Genomic DNA, 9,301 nt, shown 5'->3' on the forward strand with positions numbered 1-9,301 from the left:
TAACATCATGCATTGGTCACTTGGAAAATAGTCCACTGAGTTATGTAGATTTTCCAACTATTGGCAGATTTCATTACACAGTATCAAAAAAATCACATTTGTTAACATTGCCACCAATCTCATCAGAAATTCTCTATGTTTTGGGAAGGTGTCAAGCTAACAGGGGTGGATATAGAGTTTCCAAAATTCAGATTTTTGCTTGAAAGGTCGAATTTTATCATTGGCAACAAATACTGTCAGTTATTTTCCTAGAAGATGCAGGTTTACTTGGCTCGTTTTCAGAAAAATGTCTGCCAGGTTTTCAAGTCTAAATAAACATGGTTTGTTTTCAATTGTTCTTTCAAGTAAAGATAGGGTTTCATTTTTAAAAACAGCTAGTTCAGCACGCAATTCAAACAATCACTTGTGTGCTTTTCCTCAGGAAAACCATCACACCTCTGTATGCAGCAGAAGGGCTTTGTGTGTATTTCTTGTTTTGTCTTACAGAATTTTAAAAAGATGTGTACTCGAGGGATGAATTTTAACACAAAAGTTAGTATTATTTACTGCTTAATTAAAGACTTCTTAAATGAAACTGGAGTTTTGTTTCCCTGCAAGTATGTGGTGGTGGTGAATACAGTAACTGCCGGACAGTTGGTACCAGTGCTTTGACTCATGCCAAGGCTCTTGCAATTTACCCCACCATTGTTTTTGTACATTCAGTGCAAACGTGAACACAGTGGAAAAAATTCAGATAATGCCTTAGTATTATTAGGAAAACGTTTTTGACCTCTTGGCCCCGCTGAGATATTTTTCAGGGACCACACTTTGAGAACTGGTGGTCTAGAATGCGAACCCTATGTAAACAGTGTTTGTTTTGTTCACTGTTATCTAGAAGAGTGCCTGGCACACAGTAGAGGATTCATAAATATTTCCTACATGTATTTGTAAAGCAAGGGCAGACGAGAGGTTAATCCTTTGTGGAAAGCAGAATAATAAAATGTATGTTTTTTACTACATACAGCTTGGTAATTAACCAACACATTGCACAAAATGGTATGAAAATTTAGTTTTATTATTGCCATTTCCTTTGCTGAAGATTCTACTGACTTCTAAATTATGAGCAAAAAGACTAAACGACCTTTGTAGGAAGAAATGTAAAATGTGCGAGCATCACAGAACAAATGCTTTTTTTTTTTTTTCATAGAAGCACAGAGTTGAAAGGCCTTTATAGATCATCGAGGCCAATTCTTTCATTTTTACAAATGAGAAAACTAAGCTGTCGGGGGCTGGCTCAAAGTCATAGTGAACAGACTAACATACGGGACCTTTCACATCCTCTCCTGCACATAGCAATGACAGAAATGATCGTGGGAGGCAAGAGAAGAACTTGTGTGTATTTCTCCTGTAGGCCTGGCCAACAAGCTCAGAGTCAAATCCTTACACCAGTCTGTGGCCACTTTAGGACAGAAGAGGGACCTGGAGTTAGAGGATATCACCTCACTCTACCTCCTGGTAGAGCACCGTCCTCCTCCCCCAAACAGCTCAGGCTGGAGCGATGCAGAGACGGCTCGGGGAGTCAGCTAGTCCTGTGGAACTGCGGAGGGGAAGAGTCAGGCTCTGAGAAGTAAGCGAGGAGCGGCTGGTGCTGTGCTGTGTCGTAACGTGAATGCGGGCAGAGCCTGGAAGGGCGCCGACAGAGAAGGATGTCTTTGGCATATTTCAGCAGGGAGCTGTCGGCATTTTGTCTGGAACTGTCCTGCACGTTGCAGTGTATGTGCCATCTCTACTCTCCCCCATCAAATGCCCGTGAATCCCTAAGTCACTGTGACAACCAAAAAATGTCCTGCACGTTTCCAAATGCCCACAAGGGGGCTTGTATAGCCTCAATGACCATTTGTCACATATTTACTAATAAACACACTTCCTGATGAATGTGGTAAAATACAATTTGGAGAAAATAACGTTTCTGTTCTTCTCTGGCTTTTTGGTCTTCTTCCCCAACCCACGAGACCTCCACCCTCACCCACTGAATCAATAGGATTCATTGCTCCAGGATGAGGTGAGCATAGCCAGGAACGAAGAAGACACCTACATTTCTGGGTGCAGTTTTCAAATGAAAGCTGAAACAGTAGGCTTTGTATTAGAAGGGCAGGTTTCTTGAAAGAGGAAATGTGGTTTTTGAGCTCTAAGTGAGTAAGGGCTTGGAGGGCTCAGGGCAGAGCATTTGCACCATGAATCAAAGAGTTGGGAGGTATGGAATTGTCTATGGAAGGAAACACAAGGAAGACAACCTGAGGGAATGTGAGTAGCTCTTAGGTGTCTTACCCTCTGTCCACTCCCCTCAGTCAGCTGAGAGGACCAGCACTTCTGTGGGGGAAGACAGGACAGGCTTCAGAGCAGAGCGGATCCAGCAGGCCGCCCCCTGATCACCTCACAGACATCCCTCCCTACCCTCCAGGATACTGAACATCCAACACTTTCCTGAGCACCCCTTTCCCACCCCCAAAAGCAGCACAGCAGTGGCTGAGAGTGGGATGATGGTGATGGACAGATGGAAGGGTGAAGCTGGCAGAGATGGATGCAAACCTGGGTGGCCAGGGAAGAGAGCGGACACTGGACTAGAGGAAATTGCCCATCGCAGCAGATGCTGGACCCGCTGCCTCAGAGGTCGGTACTACCTGTGAACCCCCAGAAAAGGAGAGGAAAAGGGGGTGCGGGGACTGAGTTTAAATCTGTGCATTGCAAAGTTTACATAGAAGGTCAAGTTTTAGGCTCCTAAGTGGACAGGGGCCTTAGCAATTAAGTGCAGTAATAAGTACATAAAGAGCTCAGAAAATGCATCCTAAGTATGTTAATGAATATTTACCCTCTCTTTAGTGAAGCCCTGTAAATTTGAGGGAGGTATCTAGGTGCCACATGTCTGCTGTTCAGCTCGTTCAGGGTTAATTACCATGTTTTCCCCGAAAATAAGACCTAGCCGGACAATCAGCTCTAATGCGTCTTTTGGAGCAAAAATTAACATAAGGCCCGGTCTTATGTTATATCAGACACAGTCATATATTATAGTAAAATAAGACCAGGTCTTATATTAATTTTTGCTCCAAAGGACGCATTAGAGCTAATCGTCCGGCTAGGTCTTATTTTCAGGGAAACACGGTATTTATGTGGTTTCAATGACTATGTATTGACAAACAAGTGCTTTGACTTCTCTGTGGTTGTAAATACCACTGATGTAGCCCCTAACTGTCTAGAGGCTGAAGATCTGTTATCAATGGATGAGAAACTTCAGGTAGAATCTGTCCGTTTTTTAATCAATGAAATATTTACTCTCTATTTTGTGCAAAGTGTAGTTTTAAAATTCACTGTCACTAAGAAAGCAATGAGCACTTAGACCTTAGGATAGTTTTCTTGAGACATCATCCTCCAAAACATCACAATTCCTAAGCTGAGACCCGTAGTGTAAATTCAGAGAAATTCCACCTTAGATTTGACTAAATATTCAGGAGCAAATGATGTTCTCTTTGTTCTTATTCCTGTAGAGGTTTTGTTTGTTTGTTTGTTTTGTTTGTGTTTTTTGTTTTTTTTCAGGTGTCATTAACATTCATATTTTAAATTTGAAAGGCATATATCTGGTGTACATGGTGCCTATGAGGGTGACCAAAATGGACATTCCTATTTTATTGCACACACTCACCCCAAGAAAGCCTAGAGTTGATTTCTTTGTCTTAACGTTGGTAAGAAGCTCATTTTGTACATTAGTAGTTTCTACCTTTAGCTCCAGGAAACAAGAAAAGTTTGTGCTCAGAGAATGCCAAGATAGTCTGAAAAACAAATAACAAAGTCTTAAGCTCTCATAAGCACATCTTTTGTTGGGACTGTTATTTGGTAAATTCTGATTTTTGTTCCAAAAGAGCACAGTAGCTGTGTTCTAATACACCTCTAGTTTTTCAAGGAAGACCTGTAAAATTTCGTGGTCTCGTTATTCAATATGTGGGTTTTTAAGGGCAGCCTCCTTGCCTGATGTTGAAACCAAGTGGTAAAATGAAGGAATGTGCTGAAGTCTATTTTATTGCATACATGACACATTTTGTGGTTGAATTTTATTACTAGATTCATGAAAAAAATCTGTGAGTTTGGATTTGAGGTTATTTATGATAGCCTTGTGGTTCATTCTGTTCCTTAGAAGGCTTTCATTTTGCTTTTTATTTGTTTGTTTGTTTTACTTTTCAGTGAAATGAGTTGGTAATTTGAATGGTATCTGTGCTTTAAATATGTAAAGAATAAAGAGAGAAGACTTCTTAGACTTCTTAATCGTATTAATGTGTTCTCTAGGTAAAGACAGCAGAGGCCTAAATAGAACAGAAAGATGGTTGTGAATGCACACTTTATTTTCTTCGTTTGATCACTTCATTCTGTAAGTAACAAAAACACATGAACCCTAAAATTCTAAAGGCTAACTTTTAAATTGAACATTTAATTGTGAACTGGATATTAGTCACTGAGTATGCCAAGCAACTTATTTCTTGCACTTGTAACTACCTTTTCAAACAAGTTAAAAACTGATAAGAAGTGCTTGGGAAATTCTTATCAGTCATTGCAAAAAATAGTTTAAGCCATCCTGATTGGGTGAAGACTTAAAAGGCCTAAATTCCTAAAAGCACAAGGGGATTTTATTTTCTTTTCTATTTGCTAAGTACACTATATAGGAATCATTTTTTTTTTTTAACAACAAATCCAGAGTTAAGATACCTCTTTATTCGTGTGATATACTCTGAGTGCTTTTGCAGCCTACAAAAGAGACAGTTGCTTAGGAGAACGCTGTAGAATGATGCAGGAAGTGTTGATTAGAATTTGCATGTTCGTTCTGAGTTTGTGAATTCCAAGCAGGTTTACTTATAGGAAGTAGCTGCTCTTCCACGACTTTTCAGCTCCGGAGCATGGCCACCTGTTTCCTATTGATGACTGCTGTTAATATTGTGGGGTATATCCTTCCTGTCTTTTCCTCTCTTCGTATACATTTTTTGTTTAACTTGCAAAATTAATCTCATAGTTTACTTGTTACTCCTTAATCTTTTTGTCATTAACAGTGTATTTAAAAAATATGTTCAATAATGTCAGATAATCCATCCTCTAGCTACAAAATAATTTACTAAACTGCTTTCATATTGTTAGACTCTTAGGCTATTTCCCATTTTTACCCATTATAAATATTGTTGTGACTTGCATCTTGAGTGTAAATCTTTGGGCACATCATAATTATTTCCTATAGGTAAATTCCTAAAAGTAATATTGTTGGGTCACAAGGCAAATATTTTGAAATGATCACATGTAATTTAGTAATTTGCCACCCTAAAATAGCCACTGCCACCAATTTGATGCATATTTTTCATCTTAAAAAATTAATATGTATCTGTATGAATCTATATATTTTTTAAGTTGTTTTGTGTATGAGGGATATAGTGAAGGGTTTTAAGCAGCGGAATGATATGATTTGATTTTCATTTTAGAAGGATCACTTTGGCTGCCCTTTTGAAAACAGACTATGGGAAGCAAGGTTAGAGACAAGGAAAGTTAGGCTCTATTGCAGTAATCCAGGGGAGAGATCGGAGTGGCTTACAGCAGGGGGCAGCAGTGGAGGTAGTGAATGACGGTCAGATTCTGGATATATTTTTACAGGAAGACAGATTGGATGTGGAGTATGAGAGAAAGAAAGGACTAAAGATCAACTCCAAGTTTTGGAGATCTGAGCAATTGGAGGGATGGTGTTGACATCAAGTGACAGGTGGAGCAGGTTGGGGGAGAGGGAAGAACAGGAGTTTAGTTTGGAGAGAGTGAGATTGACATGTCCAGTAGGCATCCAACTGGAGATATCCAATAGGCTGTTGAATATATGAGTTTGGAGTTCTGGAGCGAGCAGGCATTGGAAGTATAACTTTGAGAATCATTGGCATGCAGATGATATTTAAAGCCAGGGAGACTGGGTGAGATTCCCAAGGAAGTGAGTACAGATAAAGAGAAGAGGGACCAAACACTGGGGAGAGGGGATCATTCCAACCGGAAGAGCATTTACCGTGCACTAGGCACTGTTCTGTGTGCTTTGCATAGATTATAGGTGGACTCATTTTATCTTCCCATCAGCTCAATGAAGGGATACAATTATCATCTCCATTTTACAGAGCAGGAATCTGAGGCACAGATAAAGTCAGTAAGTCAAAATTCATATTTTATGATATGAATTGATGGAATAAGTTTTAACTCCCTTTTTGAATAATGCAAACTTATTTTAAAATAAATCATGTAAACTTTTTCTGCACAGACTTTATCCATTATGTCTTAAAAATCTTAGTAGTTATGCATTCCAGTTATACTTTAAAGAATCAATATGACTCATTTGTTCAAAGGTGCTTTTCTTTCCATCTGACAACACATTCTAGGAATATTGAGGAGAGACCAAAACAAACAAACAAACAAAAACCAACAACAACAAAAGACATGTTTGAAAAGGAGAGCGAGCCATTGAGGCATTTTTAGCACTCAATATTTCTTAAAGACATTGCCTTTATTTGCTTTCACGTGTCTCTTCCTCAAGAACCATGCATTCTCTAATTATATTTAAGGGTGGGAGAGACAAGTGAATACAGGGAAATTGTCATCACTCCTACCACTTTACCCTATACTGTATTCAGAATATCTCAAAGGGATAATTTCTAAGGCAATACCTCACCCTTAACAGAAATGTGCATAGACAGGGAAGGGCAAAAACCAATATGGTGGGTTAGTCATTACAGAAGGCTTCCAGAAGAAGTATTTTAAATTGTCTTTTTGGTACCCTGGAGATTTTTACATCTTGGGACAGGGATGTGCATGAATGAACTTGCTGTATGCTTTGCTTTTCCACTTTTTACCCTTCCTTTGAAAAAGGGTTATTGTGAAAGGGAAGGTGGATAGGAGACCTTGCAAAATGTATTTTTTTCAGACAGGTCACTTTTAGGAAAAAGGACAGATGGAAGTTAAGGATCTCAAAATAAAAATTTCCCAGCCCATAGCGCTCCTTGGAAAGTCTTCACATACTTTTGGGGGTTCCTGTAACTCAAGTTGTCTTTAGTGATTCCGATTATTGTCTTAAATAATTCTGATAGAGGGGAAAAAAGAGAGAGATCTTGAAAAAACAAGAGTGACTGCAGAGGCATTGCTCTGCTGAACCCAAAATATGAGACAATGGATAGACGTGTGTTTACCTCAATGCTAGAGAGCTGCATGACCCTTGAATAACAGTATCAGGAAAAGCAGAATCTAAAATGCACTTAGAGAAGTGAAAAGTAGTTAAAAAAAAAACACCAAAACCAAAAAGGATCCTTTTAAGGTCATGTTCATAGCAATGGCAAAAACATAAAGACTCTGGGGAAAGATGATGTAATGTTAAAAAGATAACAAACAAAGCAGAACTAACCAAAGTCTCTTTTTTCTATTCTTCTCTCAATAACTACCTACAAATGGAAAGGGTGAAAAAGTAATGGTAGGAGAGAACCTAAATGCAAGGAATGTAAGAAATAATTGAGTTAATTTAGTTATTTTAATGAGTTTGTTTTTATGCCAGGATAAATTATAATCTGAGATACTTGGAGCACTTGAAATTGTAACCATGTGACCACAGTTAACAATCTTAGAAAATAACTGTACGAATTGCAAGTCAGCAGAGATTAAGAAGCAATGTTGTCAAACTAACCTCACATTCCAGGAACTTAGCCCTCAACTTCAGACCTAGGCTTTGTATCTCTTTCATTTAACATTACAGTTGACCCTTTGAACACATTACAGTTTGAATTGCATGGACTTTATCCAATAAATACCTGTACTGTTTTCAGTCTGCTGTTGGGAGTCCACAGATGCAGAGGGCCAACTGTGTGAATTGAACTGCACCCTTTTATGTCGGGTACATGAGCGTCCTCAGATTTTGGCATCTGTGGGGGAGTCCTGGAACCAATCCTCCTCAGATAGCAGAGCGACAACTATAGTAAAGTATTGGGAGAGTCAAAAGGTACCCGGGGATTTTCGACTGCGTGGAATGTCAGCTCCTTTACCCTCCACATTGTTGAAGAGTCAACTATATATTGGAGCAGTTCTCCAACATTTCTCGTTAAACATTCTTCTGTACTATAATTTTAATGAACTATTTAGGGCTCAATTGTATGAATATACCCTATATGACTCAATCCACCACGGTCCTGTTTACACTGTTTCACATTTTTTGGTTTTAAAACACCATATTGGAGTCATGATCATTTCACATAAAACTTTGTACATTATTATTATTTTTTTAATTTTAGTTCAGATTCCCAGAAGAGTTAAAAATGAATCAAAGAGCTTCATATTTCAAAGGCCTTTTAATGAGGATCTCCAAAATTGCCTGCAGAAAGAAGTACCTATTTATACTCTCAACAATAATAAATGGATACCTATTTTTTCCAACCCTTATTATTACTGGAAGATTTTGGTAGAAAAACTTATTTTGGGGATTTTTTTTTATTGTGGTAAAACAGACATAACATACAATTTGTCATTCTAACCATTTTAAATGTACGATTCAGTAGCATTAAGTATATTCGTAATGCTGTGCAACCATCACGACTATTTCCAGAACTTTTTCATCACCCCAAACAGAAACTCTGTACCCATTAAAAAAATAAAAACTAAAAAAAATGATTTTTGAAAATATTGCCATTTTCTTGCTGTCTGTTATTTAATCCCTTCAGCAATATTCTTCCCCTCTCCTAAGACCTTGAAATTCTTCTGCATTAGTCAGACTGGGACAGGCTATATACTGTGGTAACAAACAACTCCAAAATAGTGTGACTTACACAGCAAGTGTTTGTTTCTCACTCAGCTTCCATATTCTATGCCAGTCAGCGAGTGTATCTCCTGCTCACAGTCTTTCAGAGGTTTGGCCAGTGGAGGCCCAATGATTTCATGGCTTCACTATTTAGAACATAAGGACTTCATGGATACAAAGGCAGGGAAAGAGAGTGCTGTAAGCCTCACACCGGCGATTGAATACTTCAGCCTGGAGGTGACACGTGTCGCTTCCATGATAGCCAGAAGACGTGGTTAGAACCCGTAACAGGTAATACAACAGAGGGTGGCAGATAATTCCTCCCGTGTTGCCTAGACGAGAGAGGAGCTAGATAGGGGTATGTGCTAGACGTCTCTGTTATCTTCATTCATATCCTTATTGATACAAACTGGCTTACTGAACTATTTGCAAAGCTTTCTTTTCTCTTTCTATTGAGGGAGCCCACACATTAACATTTCACTTCATGTA

Source organism: Rhinolophus ferrumequinum, chromosome 18, assembly GCF_004115265.2.
Source record: "Rhinolophus ferrumequinum isolate MPI-CBG mRhiFer1 chromosome 18, mRhiFer1_v1.p, whole genome shotgun sequence".
Lineage (NCBI taxonomy): Eukaryota > Metazoa > Chordata > Mammalia > Chiroptera > Rhinolophidae > Rhinolophus > Rhinolophus ferrumequinum.